This window comes from Podarcis muralis, chromosome 15 (genome assembly GCF_964188315.1).
Source record: "Podarcis muralis chromosome 15, rPodMur119.hap1.1, whole genome shotgun sequence".
NCBI classification, from domain to species: domain Eukaryota; kingdom Metazoa; phylum Chordata; class Lepidosauria; order Squamata; family Lacertidae; genus Podarcis; species Podarcis muralis.
In genome coordinates, this window is record NC_135669.1 from 24,426,648 (window position 1) to 24,446,776 (window position 20,129).

The window sequence follows — 20,129 nt, forward strand, 5'->3', positions numbered from 1 at the left end:
TGTGTGTATATATTCATGAAATAGCAAGCTAGGCACTGCATAGTACAGTGGTGCCTCGCAAGACAAAAAACTCGCAAGATGAAAGGGTTTTTAGTTTTTTGAGTTGCTTCGCAAGACGATTTCCCCTATGGGCTTGCTTCGCAAGACGAAAACGTCTTGCAAGTTTGTTTCCTTTTTCTTAAAACCATTAATACAGTTGCGACTTGACTTCGAGGAGCAACTCATAGTGTGGTAGCCTTTTTTGAGGTTTTTGAAGACTTTGGTAATTTTTGAAGCTTTTCCAAAACTTTTCTGAAACCGTGCTTCGCAAGATGAAAAAAATCGTGGAACGAATTAATTTCGTCTTGTGAGGCACCACTGTACCTGAGTGTTCATATATATATATATATATATATATATATACACATTTACCTAAATGTACACCAGAGAAGCATGTACACACACACACACACACACAGGCCCAATCTGCACTATACCTTTAAGGCATTATAATACCACTTTAAACAGCCATAACCTCTCCCAAGTAATCCTGGGAACCGTATGTACTTTGTTAAGGGGGCTGGCAGGTGTTAGACACACACCCCATTCCAGTCACCTATAAATACCAGTGCTTTAACAGTCAATCCCTCTTCCCAGCTCCCTTAACAAACTAAATTTCACAGGATTCTTTGGTTGAAGTCATGACTGTTTAAAGTGGTATTTTAATATATAGCACAGATGTGGCCAGATATTGTTAAGAAGATAAGCCTTTGGGAGGAACAGGTGTAACTTGAGTTTAAAGCGATTTATCCAGAATCAAAAAGTTTCCAGTTTTCTCCTGCTGAAACATTCTTCACTTTCCCAATCACAGACACAACAAAGCTTAAATTCTGTGTGCATGCACAACCACACCACAGCCTTCTGCTACTACAATCAGAACATATTGTGAAAATTAAGCAAATATGCCTGTGTACATGAGAATTGAGAGTGGCTGGAGCTGCCATGAGCTCACCTCAGCTGTTCAGGGGGTTGTGGACGGAGCCTCTGTTGTTAAAATGGCTAATTATGCATTAAGAATTGCAAACATAATTCTCAAGACATGTTCATCTGCATGATAATTAAATTGTCCAGATTCATTTCAATGTTGTTTTTGGACTGCCTTTATTTTTTTACTAGATAGAGAGACAGAGAAAGGGATAGAGGGATGTACAGAGTGGGGTTAATTTGGTGTGTTTTTTTAAACCAAGGTATAGAGTACAGTGGTACCTCAGGTTAAGAACTTAATTTGTTCCAGAGGTCCATTCTTAACCTGAAACTGTTCTTAACCTGAAGCACCACTTTAGCTTATGGGGCCTCCCACTGCTGCTGCACCGCTGCTGCTTGATTTCTGTTCTCATCCTGAAACAAAGTTCTTAACCGGAGGTACTATTTCTGGGTTAGCGGAGTCTGTAACCTGAAGCGTATGTAACCCGAGGTACCACTGTACTTGAGTTCCCCATATTTACTCCCATTACAGAAATCTGACATTTTGACCCAGGGATTTTTGGTGTGTGTGTGTGTGTGTGGAAGGGAAGAGAGGATGGAGGAAAAAAGTTGGAGTTGACTTGTGAAAGAGGACAGTGTCCCAACTGCCATTAAGAAAGGAGGGCCTAATAGCTAGGGGCGGAGGAAGGGGGGTGCTGTGGGGGCGGGTCACCCCAGGTGTCACCACTGAGAGGGGTGACAAAATGCTGGGCGGCACTCACAGTGGGGCCTGCAGTGCACCGAGCCACATGTCTCTCCTGGGAGTGATGTGGTGGCTTAGGTGCCCGCAGGCTCTGCCCTGCCCCTGACGGTCCACCCGCCGCCTCCCCCTCAGCTGTAGGGCAGCTGAGTGGGAGGAGGCTGGCAGACTCCTTGGAGGCCCCATGGAGTGTCCTGCTCCAGCTCACCCCGCCCTGCGGTTGGCTGGCCCTGCCCCCATGGGTGGCTGGCCATGCCCCTGGGCGCAGGGCACACATGCCGCCCCAGGCGCCCGATTGGCTTGCTCCGCCGTTGCTAATAGCCATGCTGTCTCCCCCCTTTGAGTGTTTGCTTAATCGGTGACGATGGAAGTTGGAGCCCAACAACACCTGTAGGGCACCACCTTATCTGCCCCTGATGTAGAATCATTACCAGGACACTGTGCAGGGGCGGGGGGTTGTGTCTTCCATGGGCTGCCCATAGTGCTTCAGTAATGAGATCACACAGTAATGCTCTCAAGGGTTTTAGTGGCTCTGTTTCTCAAGCACCTCAGAAGTTGTGCTGCTGAGCACCCTGTGTCTGAGTCTTACTTTCATTATAAAAGCTCTAGCAGACAGTACTCAGTGCTGCTTGGGGGTGCTAAGAAACCAAAACATATTGAGATTTATAAATGGAAAAAAACCCAAGTTTTTTATTTCTTAATTTCCCTTCTAATGCTATTAAGGAAAGTGCAATGCACAATCCTGCCAGTGCAGTTTGGAAAGGTTCAGCCTGCCATCTTAATTCAACATGGAATCCAATGGTATCCAAACCCAGACCAAAACTTGCCTGATTTTGGGAATTGCTATGCTAAATTTGGTGATGATCCTTAAGACATGTTTGAATGCATATGGAGCAGACAGACATCTTTCCAAAATTTATAGAAGAGAGAGAGGGGGGAAAAACAGTCCCTCAAACCAGTTCACCCAAGGGTCAGTAACTGAGGTGGGCATCCTCATCCAATCTTACATAATTTTCCTGTCCCTCCCACTCACCCAAATGCCCTAGAATCTCTCCCCCCCCCCTCCATTCTGTACAAAGCTCTGACACAATGCAAGTGGGCAGGGAAAGTTCCTACAGAGCTGAGCTAACAATGGGTTTGCCCTCTGAACCTCATGGCATTTTATATAATCTGTATTGGAATAGCACTGGGTCCCCGTTCAGCTGAGGCAAAGAAGGATAATGAATCTGGACAATTTAATTTGTATGCAGATGAAGGTGTCATGAGGGTTACTTCTGTAGTGCTTAATGAGTAATTAGCAGATTGAATGGGAAAGACACACCTCTGTAACCTTCTGTGTGACTCAGGCAAGGATTCAGCACATACCAGTCACTCCCAATTCCAAACAACCTGCCCATTGCTGCCACTGGCCCTCCCCTAAAAGACAATTTGTATTCGTCACTTGCTTTGGCATCGATGCCTTATCAGTCGTAATCTCCTCTTCACTCCATCTTGCTCTGGGCAGCATTTCACTAGCCTGTTGTCATGCAGGGTGTGGACAGGGGCAGCCTGTCCCATTTTAGTGCCTGAGGCAAGCCAGGAAGTTGTCGCTCCCCTCACAGAAGCCTCACTTATTGAGGTTGTGTAGCAGCAGCTTCTAGTAAGTTCTCACTGGAGGGAATCTCCATGCAACCCCAGCGGAAGTGGCGGGGTCATTGGGGTGCCCATGGAGGTGCCACCCCATGGGATTCCAGCATCCAAGCGGCTGCTTCAGTCTATCTAATGGGCTGACTGGCCCTGGGTGGGGAGATAACCTGAGTCAAAGCCTTTCTCTTGTTGTCACAGCTAAAAGCAGATAAAAAATGAAAGCATCAGCATTGGGGCAGTGATGTCCCAGTCACTTGGGCATTTTCATTTTCAAAAAGTTTCTCTAATTATATGCAAAGTTGCCATAAAATACTCAGAAAGACTCAGACATAGAGTTATGGAAGAAAGCTTCTATTTATGAAAATATAACTGCGAAATAAGTAATGCAAAGTAACAAAATCAAAACATAGACTGGGCTGGGAAGGTACTTGATACAGAAGGGATTCTGTATTAGGGCATGTTTATAGGTATTGTCAAAGCAGAGACATCACCTTGCCAACAAAGGTCCGTATAATTAAGGCTATGGTTTTCCCAGCAGTGATGTATGGAAGTGAGAGCTGGACCATAAAGAAGGCTGATCTCCGAAGAATTGATGCTTTTGAATTATGGTGCTGGAGGAGACTCTTGAGAGTCCCATGGACTGCAAGAAGATCAAACCTCTCCATTCTGAAGGAAATCAGCCCTGGGTGCTCTCTGGAAGGACATATCCTGAAGCTGAGGCTTCAATACTTTGGTCACCTCATGAGAAGAGAAGACTCCCTGGAAAGACCCTGATGTTGGGAAAGATTGAGGGCACAGGGGAAAGGGGATGACAGAGGGTGAGGTGGCTGAACAGTGTTCTCGAAGCTACCAGCATGAGTTTGACCAAACTGCAGGAGGCAGTGGAAGACAGGAGTGCCTGGCATGCTCTGGTCCACGGGGTCACGAAGAGTCAGACATGACTAAATGACTAAACAACAAAATGGCCCCAAAGACAAGGATCGGGCTGAGAACTTCATTGCAAAATTTGGAGAAGTGCAAACTCCGAAGAACTGAACTTTGATCTGCACATCAAGAGGCATGGAATGGTTCAGTACCGGGGCAGGCCATGTTGAAATTTAAGATGAATGAATTCAAGGGTGTTGGGTTGCTCAAAGCACTCTTTCGCCATACAGTTTGGAGCAGTTTTCCTCTAATCCTCCAATGCTGTGGTTTTGCTGTTTTGTTTGTATTGGTTAATGGCATTTTACTGTATTCTGCTTTAGCATGTGGTTCACCATCTGGGGGGCCTCTGGGCTGAAAAGTGGTATATATATCATCCTCATCTTCCCTACTTATACCATATAGAGATACTCCCTGCTACGCAGCATGGATGTATTGGAATTGTCTGGAATGAGGAACTGAGTTGACTTGAAGAGGGGTTTTTTTCCTTCTTCACTCTCTCAACACATCAAATGAGCTAGAGATGTGAGGGTATTTCCTTTCCCCTCTAGCATGTGGCTGCATGCATTGCACATTTAGATATTTTGACTGAGCAGTCAAAATTTGCATGAAAGACAAAGGGCTCATCGGATACAGTTTGTGTCACTTCAAGCCAACTGTGGCTGTGGCAGCCAGGCAGATATAAAGGTAACCCTTTGTAAGGAGATACTGTATGGGGGGAAATGTAAATTGTGTCTGTTATTATTATTACTATCTCTCTTGTGAGTTTTATTTATTTGCTTTCCCTTGATTTATGGACCACACAAATCTGCTCATACTCCAGGCTCAGGGAATTGGCCAATTATTTAACATGACAAACTAAATATGGTTTAATCAGCTCCCTGCATCTATCACACAGATGCTCATAACTATTCATACACCTCATTCATCACTGGATCTCGTAGCCAAGCTACGCAATCTGCAGGCTTCTGTGATGCATCTGTTGCTGGACTTTATCACCTGAGATGGCAAGTGGGGGTATCAATGTTTTGAATGATCTTCCTTAAAAAAGCTACTGCACATGGCCAGGCTAGATCTTGCCACCCCGACAGGGCAATTCTGTTACTAATTTTTTATTTTTTAAAAAAATGGGAAAGAAGTCAAACATTTTATTTTCTCCTCCTTGGATGAAATGCCATATTCCAGGAATGGCTACAGCACACTGATCTTCTGCTTCCTTATTTCAGGTCTGCCTTCTTCCATATATCTTGTTGTTGTTGTTCCATCTTTTCTGCTACAAAGACATCCTAAAATTCTTAAAGAACCAATGCAATTTAAAAACACAATAAAACGGCAAAACAACATTTAATATCATGAAACAGCAGCAATAAGATGGCAAAGTTAACATCAAAGCAAACTTTAAAAGCAGCAGGTCACTAGTCATTAAAAGTGCACCTTGAAAAATGAACAGAGAAGAAGCCTGGTAGATCTTTATAGAGAAAGCATTTGAGAGTTTTGGTGTCACCAGTGAAAAGGCCAGATTTCTGCTACTTGTCTTTCCTCACAAGATAATGGGACAGAGCAAGGCCTTTGAAACCAGTATTACAATATGAACAGAGTCACGTGGGAGAATGCAGTTCTTGGAGTACTTCGATCCTAGACTATTATGAGCTTTCAAGGTTAATGCTAGCACTTTTTGAAATGAGCTGAGAAAGAGATAACTTGTGTAGCTAGGAAAGATTAGAGTGATATCTTCCAATTGCTGGACCTAGGACAACAATCTGATGGCAGCATTTATATCTAAACCCGTCAAAATCCTCTTCAAACACAGAACAGAAGGGTGTCTGCATTGGCCTCTGTGATGGCATAGACTGTAGCCTGTACTGTGTGAGGGAAGGAAACCAGCAAACCAACAAAACCAACTCCTCTATCCCACACTAACTCCTCAAATTTCTGACTTCACAAGCTGCTGCTGTGTTTAATTCTGCAGCTAACTACCCTATTTTCCAACTCAGCTTATATACAGTATTTTTACTCCCCTTCTCAGACAGAAATAAAATAAATTGCTATTTCCCCTAGCTGAACTATTGACCCTCCTGTACAGACCTTCCTGTGCAAAATGTCCCCTTAACACTTTTGACCTTCCCGTGCAAGACAGCCATTAAACAAAAAAACAGCAATTTTACAATCCAAATTTCACAGCCCCAAACTAAACACAAATTGGTGGAGAGTCTTATTCTTTCCCTGGCCATATGATTGGTGGGCATGTGATGCTTCTGGACTGGCTAGGCCAAGCCTAGGATCCTCTCCTGGTCATAAACAGAACAGGAGCTCCTGTTCGAATTCTAGGCTCAAACTCCAAGTTCATATGCCTGAAATTTACTGCAGGGACCTGGAGCCAAAAATACATGTTCCCATAATATTCTGTGGCTATAATTACATTTGCATTTTTCTCCCATATAATGAGAAAAAAATGGGCATGCACACATATTTTTAAGAAAAGAGAGTGAAAGCCATCTTAATAACTGGATCTAAATCTGTCCAGATCACGCAAAAGGGAAATGAAGGATCTATAAAAGAGCTTTTGTTCTAATATTATCTGGTAAACTGATAGCAAGATGATAGTCTTGCTACAAACAATTTAGATTTGAAGGTGGTATATACCTGAAAGCTCTGAGCTGCGAGGTCTGCAGAGTGCTGCTCAGCCATTTTCTGCCTTTGATCAAAATCCCTTTCATCTGAAGGTCTCTGAGCCCTTTAGTTAAGCATCACAGCTCTTCCTCTTAGTGAGAGGGAGAAGAAAACACTCACCCTGTTTTATTGATGGGCAAACTGGTAGGTGGATGCAGATGGTGATTTGCCAAATAGCAATTTATTATGTGGTTCATTAGGGCAAATGGGGAGCTGGCCCAACAACCTAAGACTGCCTTCAGCCAGCTCCCACCTGCCTTCTTCTGTACAACTCGATTAGGGGTTGGCCCTGGCTGTCAGCTTCTTCCTCCTTAATCTTACTGAAATCAGCAGAGAGAAGGATGGGGACCAAACCAGGGTTTGTTGGCTCCACTCAACATTGCCCTTTCTCCAACCTGTCATGGACTCTGGTGCTACCTGCTGTTGGCCTCCTTGCCTTCTGCCTTTCCAGTCCCGGTGTGGCCTAGCCACCACTGGTTGTACATGTAACGGCTTGGAAAGTGGTTTGTCGGAGCTCACAGAAATCCTATGAGCTCAGACAATCCTGGGCTCTGCAGGTGAGCCAAGTGGCTTTTATTTTTTACTTTTTATTTTTTTAAAAACTTTTTATTTTTTTAAAAACCACATGGCAGGTGCAGCTGCATGGCAAACTATGTGTCAAAACAGTAATCTGTGCAGGCTCTATGTACTATTCTGCCAAGTGTTGATTTTTTAAAATAAGACATCTGCCTAAAGAGTTTTACCATACATCCAGGGCAAATGTGTGCAAAAATGATTACCTGTATGGGTTCTCTATCACCCTTCCAAGCAAGAAGGGACATTTTCCCACACTTTGGGGGCAGTGAATGTGTAGTGAAATAGTCATCAGCATCCACCAGAGTGGCCTAGCAATTGCAGTTGCGACTAGGGATGCAAGAGAATTCTGATGGAAACAATGTTTGCTTATTCATCCCATGACAAGAACAGAAATCAATCCAGTAAATATGATTAGTATTTGCTGTTGCTGTTGCTTTCGGTCTACAAACAACACATAATAATTATGTTTTTCTCCATTTGCATTGCATTTCCTTTGCATTGAAATTAATGCGGTGGAATACTGTGATGGCAATGTGATATACGTAATTAATTACATAATTAATTTATGTAATTCATTGCATAAATTGTGCAAGTTATGTGATTTCACAGGGGGCAGTGAGATGAATGGCAGAGGTTTTTTGGCAGAAGATGAACTGCAGTGGAGCAGAAACAGTGCTGCATGTGATGAATACAGGGCAGAGAATAAAACAACTTTCCTTGTTCTGACCCCTATTCTTTCTTTTCAATAGACCTAACAGGGTCACAGTTTATATTAGGGCATGGAAACCTGATGTCCTCCAAACTTTGTTGGACTCCCTAGTTCATCAGCCCCAGCCAGCATGGCCAATGGTCAGGGCTTGTGAGATTTGTAGTCCAGCAGTAAAATAAAATAAAATCTGGAGGACCAAGGTTTCCCCAGTCCTGGTGTATGTTCTGTGAAACCTTGAACCTCAGCTGCTTCTAGGTCTAAGCTAGGGATGGAGGCCTTGTTCCTGTCCTCCAGATGTTGATGAACTCCAATGTCCGTCAACCCCAGCCAGCATGGTCAATGTTCAGGGATTATGGGAGTTGTAGTTCAACATCTGGAGGGTCACAGATTCCCCATCCCTGGCCTAGCTATCAAAAGGCACAAAATGGATTGTGGAGAAACATCTCTCTCTGTGTGTCTCTCTGTTTCTTTTGTCCCTTCATGCCATCATTTTGCTCTGCTGACTCAAATCAAGGCTGCCAACTTCCCATGCCACCTCTTCACCTTATATCCCAACAGGACAAATGACTTGTTTGATCTGAACAGCAACCAGCTTTGTAAGGGAGAGGGAGAGCGCCGTTGTCAAGAGTGCTAGTGATGTCATGGGTTTCTAAGCAACAGCCATTTAGCTCTGCATAACATTCTGGGTGAGAAGGCAGATTAAAGTCTGTGGCTAGACATCCATTTTGCCGAGCAAGAAAGAAGAAGTTTGGCTGTTGTTGCTCTGCTGAGTCAGGAACATACTCTCTTTCCTCCGCTACCCTGCCTCATTCCGATTCACAGCTCATGAAGCAGTTGCTGTAGAAATTCTACCATAGTCTTTGTATTTGGAATCTGTTTGGCTCTCACTAGAATGCTAGAAAATAAAAAAATTGTGGGGCCAAAAACCCCTGCACTGAATACAGTCTGCTATGAATGTGGCCTGTTTGGGCAATGTGACAGGTCTTGTGCAACTAGTTCCTTGTGATGCTTTAATTTTATCCTGATCTCAGCCCAGACCTTTCATGAGTGCAATTGTTGTGACTGCAGTTCCTGCATGACTTTGAAAAACAGAGCTGGTGATAACTGTGGTACTGCACTCACATGTAATGCTAAGGTTCAGTGAGAATGCTCTAAAGTGTAGCATCCCAGAGAGAAGATCGCTAGCTTGTTCTGGGCTATAGTTTGTGCTTAAGGAGAAGAGGGTTTACCTGTGAGTCCAGGTTCAGATGGCATGCTAAGAAAGCCTTTGCCATACTGGTATGCTTCAGATGTCAACTGATAGGAGTTGGAGTCCAAAACCTTTGGAGAACACCAGATCTGTCAGGCCTGCACTAAGACAACCCTTGGTTTAGCTGTTGTCCCACACTAAAATAAAAGGATTGAGGTGGGTCAAAGCAGATGTGAGCTCTTCTCCATGAGCCAGCCCATTCATGTGATCCTGGTAAACCATAGTTTGACTCACCACAGTCTAACCATGACATATAAACCCAGCCAGTGTGTCTATGTTCTGAGTGAGGTAGGTGGGTGAGAAAACAAGTATCCCAAGAGCAGTACATGGATGTGTATCTTTGCTAAATCCACAAAATGTGCTATGGTCTGACATTTCTAGGGATAGATTTTCTCTAGGCATCATTCCTGAAAAATATGATAATATAAACTAATGGAAGGAAGGCACATATCATCACATATACTGAATCAGATCATTGGTCCGTTCAGCTCGGTATTGTTTCTACGTTGACTACAAGTAGCTCTCTGGGGTTTGGAGTGAGGACACTGTCAGCAGAATCAGAATGGGCAGGGGATTGGACATGGGACAACTCTGAGCTACACAACAAATATAAATGTTGCCTTTCTACAGAAGGCTACCTTCATACCTTTCAACATTTCTCCGAGGATAATAATAATAATGATAATAATAATAATAATTCATACACTGCCTATTTGCCCTAACCACTCTGGGTGGCTCCCAACAGAATTAAAAACATAACAAAACAATAAACATTTAAAAACTTCCCTATACAGGGCTGCCTTCAGATGTCTTCTAAAGGTTGTATAGTTACATATCTCTGCATAACTTCATACCCTCCAACATTTCTCTGATGAAAACAGGGACATCCTAAGAAAAAGCGGGACATTTTTTGATCAAATCAGAAACTGGACAGCTTCTGTAGATCAAGGACTGTCCCTGGAAAATAGGGACACTTGGAGGGTCTGTACTTTCTGCACACACACACTCACCTCTCCTTCATTCAGGTGAGCAAGAGATCAAGGACACATTTGGCCAGACAAAAATGTTCAAGGGGTGTATAAATCATGGATGGTGAGGGGGGCAGCTTGCAGGGAGGAGGAAGTTGCTGAGGAGGGGAGGTGACCATGGGAAAGTCATACAAAATCCATACAGAGAGGACCAGAGAGCCACATTTGGCTCCCAGGGCTGAGGTTTCCCACTCCTGATTTCCCCTAACAATGAATGAATTTATGTTTTCTTAAGTGCCGGCATTTGGGAAGGGGGGCACATGAGTCAAATATAAAGACTCCATTTTGCTATTGTCCTCTTGATCCAGCCTTACATTTTTAGGTAGAAGAGAAAACTCTGCTCCTCATAACATCTGAGCTACCGGTTGTTGTGGTTGTTTTCCCCTCAGTTAGTAATGCAAATATGTCATTGTTTCATGACTCAGCAGCCAATGTTCTGCCCAAAATTTTAAGGGTGCTGAGAAAAATGCTTTGGAAGAAATTCCTAGCCTTCCTTATAACAGCTACAATTCTCAGAGTGCCTTGGTGAGGGAATAATTACAAAAGCATTTGATGCCTGTAGTGTAGATATGCTCCTTAAGGCTCATTCATATGCTATGTGCAAATAACCCTTCAAGACCTCTGTGGTTATATGAAGATATAAATGCAACCACAAGAAATGCTCATGCAAAATAAATAATAATAATAATAATAATAATAATAATAATAATAATAATAATAATAATACATTGCTTTTTACAACCCAATTTGTATACCAGGGGTCAGCAAACTTTTTCTGCAGGGGGCCGGTCCATTGTCCCTCAGACCTTGTGGGGGGCCAGACTATATTTTGAAAAAAATAATGAACGAATTCCTATGCCCCACAAATAACCCAGAGATGAATTTTAAATAAAAGGACACATTCTACTCATGTAAAAACATGCTGATTCCCAGACCATCCTCAGGCCAGATTTAGAAGGCGATTGAGCCGGATCTGGCCCCCAGGCCTTAGTTTGCCTATCCATGGCTGTGAATTTCTATTACAAAGCTCTCATGGAATCTCTTTGCTTCCCTGTTACTGAAACCAGAAATAGGACCATTGTGGCTACATTCACATGACAGTTATTTCCATTCCCTCAACTGTTCATTTCCACATTCTATATGAGCTTTCACATGATGTAAAAGCAACTTCTGGAAAACTAATGGAATATAGCACATGCTTAGCACTCATCCCCATGTTATTTGATTCCAGGGGAAAAAAAATTTGCAGCCACTTAACCTGGAAAATGGTTAAAGTGGCAAAATGAATAAAAAAAAAATTATCCCCCCCCCAGCCCCCAGAACAGGCTGCTGCCCACAAGCCTTGCGAGCCCGGTGGCAACTCCTGCCAGCCGTGCAAGGCTTGGGGACACCTGCGCGAAGCACGGGGCGCCCTCCGGAGGGTGCCCTGTGCTTCGGGCTGCAGGCTGCTGCCCGCAAGCCTTGCGAGCCCACGGGAACTCCCGCCGGGCTCGTAAGGCTTGCGGATAGCTTCCTGAAGCCTAGAGAGCGAGAGGGGTCGGTGCACACACATTTCCCCTTCATTTTTTGAGGGGAAAAAGTGTGTCCTATAGGGAGAAAAATATGGTATGTGCTGCTGAAGTGAGCACCTTTCTTTAAGTTTTTGATTGGACTGTTAGCTTTCCTGCACAGAGCTGTTGCCTCTGTGGATCAGTTTTGTGAACACTCATTAAATATGGCCCTAGTTCGCTTATTTGCACCTGGTCTCCTTAACTGGCTGTTAGTTGCTCACAATGCAAAGCAAAATCACACACACACTTAGGGAACATGGGAAGCTGCCACATACTGAGTCCAACCGTTGTCCATCCTGCTTAGTATTATTTCCCAAGGAAACCCATAAACTGGAACCAGCACTGCTGAAGTATAGGATCAAAGTGAGTAAAAGCTCTCTCTCTCTCTCTCTCTCTCTCTCTCTCTCTCTCTCTCTCTGTGTGTGTGTGTGTGTGTGTGTGTGTGTGTGTAAGTAAGAAACTGTCACTTATCACTTAAATGCCAAGACAGTCTTATATTCTGCCCAAGGAGCAAAGAAATGTTGGAAGAACAGAAAGTTGTTTGTTTTTCTTTCTTTCTTTCTTTTTTTCATAGCATGAAAAGTGCAGAACAAAAGAATCCAGATTGTCACATCTGACAGCGCACTGTCAGAAGCAGCGATGCTTCTGAATACCAGTTGCTGGAAACAGCAAGATGGGAAAGTGCTCTTGAGCTCAGGTCCTGCTTTTGGACATCCCATAGGTATTGGGGGGGGGGGGGACTGTGACAACAGGATGCTAGTCTAGATGGGCTACTGGCCTGATCCAACAGAGCTATTCTTAGGGATCAACTGCCATTATGACAAGCTGCAGAAGAAGAGTCGATGCAGGCATCAGAGAAAGGGGATGAGGCACAACTAGCCACATCAGAGGAGCAAAGAACCTGTAGGCTCTAGCCTTTCCAATCATAGTGAAAGCTTTGACATATGTCCTGCTGTCATCTTGATGAATGTGTTTTTCCCTGATTCCCCAGAAATGTTTGCTGCTATTCATACTGCCTCTCTGAATTTCTGGGGCTCATTCTTCCACGGCAGTAGGGCAGCCATCCTCTCTCTTGCCATGCCATTTTGATCAGAAACTTGAAAGCTTGTGGAATGAAGGAAGCTGCCTTACACTGAGACAGAGTGTGGGTCCATCTGGTTCAGGAGACACTGTCTACACTGACTGGCAGTCCAGAGTGTCTTTCAGCTCTCTATCTGGAGATGTTCGGGATCAAACCTGGCACATTTTGCATACAAGGGATGTGCTCCACCGCTCACCTGAAGCCTTTCACTGAAATATAAGAAGAACCTTGGAGGATTGGACCTGTATTCTGACTTACCACAGGCAGAGCATGGAGGCTGCAGAACTCTTCTGCTGTTGCTCCCTAGCATCTTGGTTTCAGAGGTGTGTAGCTTCTGAGACTGGAAGATCCATATAACCATCATGGCTAGTACCCATCGATAGACCTGTGATGGCCTTATGGTGATAGATTTGTGTTGGAGAGAGCTGCATCTTGCAGCACACCATTTTAAAAGCTCTGTATGCCTCTCTAAGCTATTTAACCAATTTAGAGAGGCCTTAAGATCTATTATACATATATATAACCTATTACCTGCTGCCAGGCTTGGTTGTTGAAGATTCGACCATCCCTGGTGCTGAAAAAGCAACTTCAGAAAAGGAGGTGCTGGCTGATAAATGGTAGGTTTCACATTGATGTCACTAAGGTACAACCAGCTGAGATAAATAGGCAGTCATGAACATCCGAATAGGATTTAAACACAAAAACCCCCGTCAAAATCAATTGCAAATGGACTGGTAACTGGTGGAGGGAGACAGAGAGAAAAAGGAACACATTCATATTTCCTCATTGCCACCAGCTACGCAACTGTGTTTTGGAATGGCATTAGCAAATTATCGAGCAATTTCAGAGAACAAAGAATTACAATAATCAATTCCTGGAGTAATAAAAGGCCCAAGCTAAGCACTCTGCTTCAGTAATGTTCACGCAGCCCATAATTTCAGAGATATTGTGTCAGCAAAGGAGAGGGAAAGCGGTGCTCAGTTATTTATCTGCAATTACTTCCCCCCCCCCTTTGTGAATACATATTTATTAGATTTTATGCAAATAAACATTAGGAGCAAAAAAAAAAGTGGGGGGAACTACAGAAAAATCAATCTTGTATATAAACCTAATAATGGATTTCCAGAAGGTAAAGTGAAAAGGAAAGGACAATAGAACATTCTGTAACCTCTTAACTGTTATGTCACCTCCCTCTATAATCGCCCTCCCCTTTCTCAATTACACCACTTCATTGCAGAAAAGGAAAATTAATTTGCTCTATAAATTGAACTACAATAGTTTAGAGCACAGCTCCTACAAAATGCAGATCTGATCAGCAAATCAGAAGGTAGAGAAACAAACATGGTAGTTGAGTACATGAGTAAAAAAAGTCAGTGCGCGTCTGTAATAGCATGGTCTTCCCCATCCTGTTGTGTTGGACTACACGTCCCATCAACCTTGACCATTGGCCATGGTGGTCAGAGCTGGTGGTTGCTAGGAGTTGGGGTCCAGAACATCTGGAGGGCAAGGGGTTGGAGTCAACTGCATGAGCAACCCTCTAAGCTGCTTGTTGGAAAGGCACGGATATAACTGATGTGACTGTGGATGGGTACCAACATTACATTAGTGTCATCCCAGTAAAGAGATGATTCATGAAATACGGGTCTTCCATTGTAGACAAGCACTGGGAGAATGGATTCTCTCTTTCCATGCCTGCTTATATAATGTGCCCTAAACGAAAGAGCTTCATAGCATTCTTTGTCAATAGGTGTCCATACTTTCCCCAGGGACTCTTTCACTGAGGAACTAGGACTTAATGTTCATCCACTGAATACACTTTTACACCACAACTTGCAGATTAAATAATATTAGCATAGGAAACTATGGGCCAAATGTGGGGTCTCTGATTTTACAGTATACTCCCTCACTTCTTGTTCCCTTGAAGCTAGAAATCAAGACCTCATTGGCTGGAGACAGATGATACCTTTTTTTAAAAAAAGGTGTTGAGGACGATATGATGTTTTACAAAGGCATAGAGACATAGGAAGCTGTCTTTTATGGAGTATCCATCCACTTAACTCAGTATTAGGTTCACCAGGTGTGACTAGGGTCTTGTCCACATCTACTACTTGCTCTGCTTTTTCCAGTCACACGTCCACACTTTAAAACTTCATGTCCAAATGCTATTTTTTATTTTTTATTTTAGCACAGAGCTTTTCCGGGGGACGGGGACCCTACTCTATAAAGGTGAAGTGCAGCAAATGGCAATTCAGGATTCCTATGGATTGCTGTTTGCTTTGATTCAGCTTTAAAGAGTGGGTTTTCATGGGGAAAGCTCTGGAGGGGGAAAAAATCAAAACAAAAAAGAGTGCTCAGACATGAAGCTTTAAAGCATGAACCATGCCAGCAAAGTGCAGAGGAGAGGTAAGTTTGGATAAGCCCTAAGATGTGGCCGAATGACCATTATCCCTGACCATTGGCTATGCTGACTGGGACTGATGGATGTTTTGGTTCAGCAACATCTGGATACTCACATGTTAGCTACCCTTGATCTAGACTGACTTAGCAGTGGGCCTCAACGATCCAGATCAGAATTTTTCTAAGTCCTGCCCAGAGGTGCTGGGGATTGAACCTTCTGCAGTCAACACTGCTTTCGGATTGTGCACTCATACTAGTGTTAACCCTCCACCCCCACCCAGGAACTAAAATAGTGGTGGGGAGGGGAGAGGAGCAAAACTGTTGAATTTTCAGAGGGGAGAGAACTGAGGTCCTCCAGCCTTGGCAAATGTGGTCTCAAGCGGAATGGCATGACAGTACAAAGAAAATAGAAAATTGTTTTACAATCATGGCCATTTCATTAGAGTTTAACTTAGGCATTTTAATTGAAGATAGCTACATGGACATCCTTGTTGTAATTTGCAGAGTTCTGTTAATGGACTCTTGGAATGTACTTTCCCCCCAGTTGCTTCTTCTATGTCCTGCGGTTTTAGCCCTTCAGTGGATATACCCCTTCCTCACACTGTTAAATTTTGAAGTACGGAAGCTCATAATGGCAGCTTCTTTGCAGGGAGTTCTGTTCATCGGTTGCACACACACACACACCACCACAGACCAGCAGCATATAATACGATAACCCATTGATTAGGATCAACTGACAGTCATAGAATAGTAAACTGGCCTCATTTTCTGACTTCTTCTATGATAACCTATCACAAGCAATGATTCAGCTTGAAAGCCTTGTTATCAGCAGAACCAGTTCTCTCTCTTTTTTTCCTAGAAAAAGAGGTGCCAGAACTCACAACGAACACCTCCCTTGATCTCATAGAATGGCAATGACGCCCACCTGAGAGGTGATGAAACTGAGTTCTGGTGAGTTCCTGCTGAAATAAAAGCCCTGACCAGAACATGGGTGGTCTGTCAGATATCTTGGCACATCCGCGAATGATGTCATCACTCCTGCTTCAGAAATCCTGGAAGGGCACCCCTCCCTCTCCAATACATCCCTGCTGATTAGTTATCAGGCAGAGGAAGCTTACTCCAGAATGTGCAATTCTATTCTGTAGAAAGTGCTAACTGTTGTGTCTGGAAGTAACCAGAAATAAGTCCCAACTTTGTTCATACCAGGAAGCACAGCACCAAGATAGGGTCAAAATGAACCCCCTCCAACAGAGAATGCTGGTCACACCCTTGAGTGGGAGCGAATTTGCTGCACCTCAACTCTCTCTTGAAGAAGAATCAAGTTGGTCTTCCACTGGGGAGGAGCTGGACTAGGCACATGGAGGCCATTGAGCCAATCAGGAAGGGGCGGACACCATGCTTTATAAGCTGGCTCCTCCCCAGAATCTCCACTCCTCTTTGCCTTTGCAGTGTGGGCTTTGCTAATTGCCTATTTGGGGGGTTGAACAGGATTTTTCTGATTGGCCTTAGGACTTCTTCATATTGCTGGGAGTTCTCTCATCTTTCATTTGGCTGAAACTAGCTTTTTGTCTGGGCACGAAAGAGAAGTATATGATCTTGTGGGCTATAGACCTGAGACATTAATGGGTCACCTTACACTGCATTGGCTTTGTAGGTCCTCAGGAGAGCCCTTTAGGCTTGGCATGTGCACTGGGATGAATGCTGACCTCTAGGACTATGGTGCGATTGTCATAAGGAACTTACCTGCCTGGGCTATGTCAATTTGGCTAAGTTCATTTAATTTGTTGTTTGCAGATTCTCTGTGGTTTTTAATATTTAAATAAATACAACATTTCCCACCATGGTTATGGTGTCTTGAGTCTCCTTTATAGATGTGATGGCAATGGCAACAGTACATACATCTTGTAAGTTGATCTCTGGGGGTGATGAGCATTCAGATAATTTGTGTGTACAGTGAATTTCCTGCCCCATCTGGGAAATCAATTTTGCAGAATTTTGCTAGGTTGGCAAGAGCTGGGACAGAGCAATAGGAGCTCACCCTGTTGCAGGGATTCGAACTGCCGACCTTCTGACCAGCAAGCCCAAGAGGCTCAGTGGCTTAGTCCACAGCGCCACCCATGTCCGTAGCCTGTGTACATGCTAGTGGAGAGGTAAAGCTGACATCAATTTGACTGCTGAAAGTGCAACTTGCTGCATCCAAAGCAATGTTGCCTTTATCCTCATGACTTGGCCTTTCAGACAGCCAAATTGGCAGATTTGAAAGCAGTGTGAGATCTCAATTAGAGGAATTTTATAAATAAACACCTGCACATCATTTACACTGGGCACCAATCTTTCCCCTCTCTTTTTGCATTTGCATTTGCGAGCACATTCACAGAAGGGGGTTATTAAACAATTAGCCCAACATTTGGCCACGACTGACCCTGTAAGGTCCCAGAGGCGATAACCAGCAAAGCTGAATGACTTAAATTACACACCAAAGTAGGAGCAGCTGATGGCAATCAAGGAATGCTTTTTGATGCCCACAGGCTGCACAATCAATTAGATCAATGTAAGGGAGAGTTTCACAAGGGAGAGAGAATCACCCCCACTGAAGACTGCTCAGCGCCTGAACTGATAATCAGCTGTCAAGGGTGGTTTTGATATTGAGCTGAGAGGCATCCTGCCACCAAGTTGGCAGGGCCAGAGTTGACAAGCCGAGTGTTGTTTTGCAAAGTGATTGCTTTCCCTGATTTGGCATCTGCATTAGGTTCACCTTGCAAAATGAGCCGTGCCGTGTGAGTTTATTATCTGAGAAGGAAGTTCCAAATAGCCCCCAGGCTTAACAGTCATTGGACACAACAGCAGAAGAGTTACTCGATGAAGCTGCTGGCATCATGCAATTGTCAGCTACCTAATGCAGAGGAAAACCATGGGGAAAATGGAGAGACCTAAATTGAAAGTATCCTCCATCCTTATATCCCGTACCTAAGTCAGTGGAACTCAAGGTTGCAATATGTTACCTCTGAGCCCTCTCTGATCTCCTTTCACCATTGCAAAAGTTTGTACATTGTACTTTGTACTTACTGGTATGGAAACCATAAGAACAGGCCACTGACCCATCTAGTCCAGCATCCTGTTCTCTCACAGTAGCCAACCAGATGCCTGTGAGAAACCTGCAAGCGAGATTGGAGCACTAGAGCACTCTCCCCTCCTGTGGATTCCAGCAACTGGTATTCAAATCAAAATCAAATTAAGCTTTATTGTACTAGCCAAAAGCCATGACAAAACCATAAGAACACGGTCATGGAAAGAAATATCTATATAACTATATAGCTGTATATAAAAATCAGAGCCACTGCCTGAACCATCAAGATCATAAAATGCAGATGTATGTGTAGATTGGGGACACAGCATACAATATTGAACTGTTATTCAGAAGCATTACTATCTGAATATCACCCATGTTTACCAACATCCCTTCAATGTTGTCATTTCCTTGCTTCTTTGATTCCCCCCCTAATACATGTGCTTTCACTCACAGGCACAGTGAATGCATCATGGGCTTTGTTGTCTTAAATGAACTTTGCCTACACACACACACACACACACACACAGAGAGAGAGAGAGAGAGAGAGAGAGAGAGAGAGAGAGAGAGAGAGGTATATATGTGCATCTGCCATTTTCCGTTAAGGTTGACCCTGACACTGAAGATTGGTTGAGATTATAGGAGACAGCTGAATGAGAAAGAAGTAATATATTGCCAGGATGGAGCTAGTTTGACATGAAGTCTTAAAATATTGAAAATGCTGTTATCTCAATATTTTATTTTATTTTAAAAATACTTTTTGATGTATGGTAAGTTTGACAATAAAAACTTCTGAAGATGGGCGTATGAGGATGCATCAGAAACACAGAACGTTTTTTGGTATGGCCACCAGAAATTTTAAAGAAGAAAAAATCCTTGCCAATTTCAGTGGAAAATAAAGCGTTGCCTAGAATGATTGCCAGCTTGAATAACTGGAGGCTGCTTTCCAAATACCATTCCACCACCCCCCCAAGCTCGTCCTTGTCCATTTTTATCAGCAGTAAACATTAAGGCGTAGAGTCCATGGAGCTGGAAATATGAACACAGTAATGGCTTTTTCATGTGTAGTCCTGATGCAATCCCTAATTTAATAACTAACAATGTGAAATGTCTGGCTGGTTCGGAAGCAGAACTTGTTTAATGCTTTAATTGGTACTTATTCTAAACAGTTCATTAGAAAGGCTGCTCCTTCTGCCGGCTTTTATAGTTGAGCTGACCTGACAAGCAGGAGGCCAGCAACTCTGATCAAGCAAAGATGCTAATTAACAAGCCTGGGGTCAGGCCTGTGTTTGTGAACACATTAGGTGCTCTGGGGAGGTCAGGAGTGGGGAACAGACACAGATGTCAAAATATGGTAGAAGCATATCAGGCTGTAGGGTGGTTCCCCCCCTCCTTCCAATCCACTTTTTCTGGCAGTGTAACACACAGGATTGATAGCATAGGACGCTACCTCTGACATGCCTGGAATGGATTCCATTTGGCTACAGGCCAGCACTTGGAATTTTAAATGGCAAATAAGAGACCTTGTGCTATTGCTCAAATGTAAGCCAGGG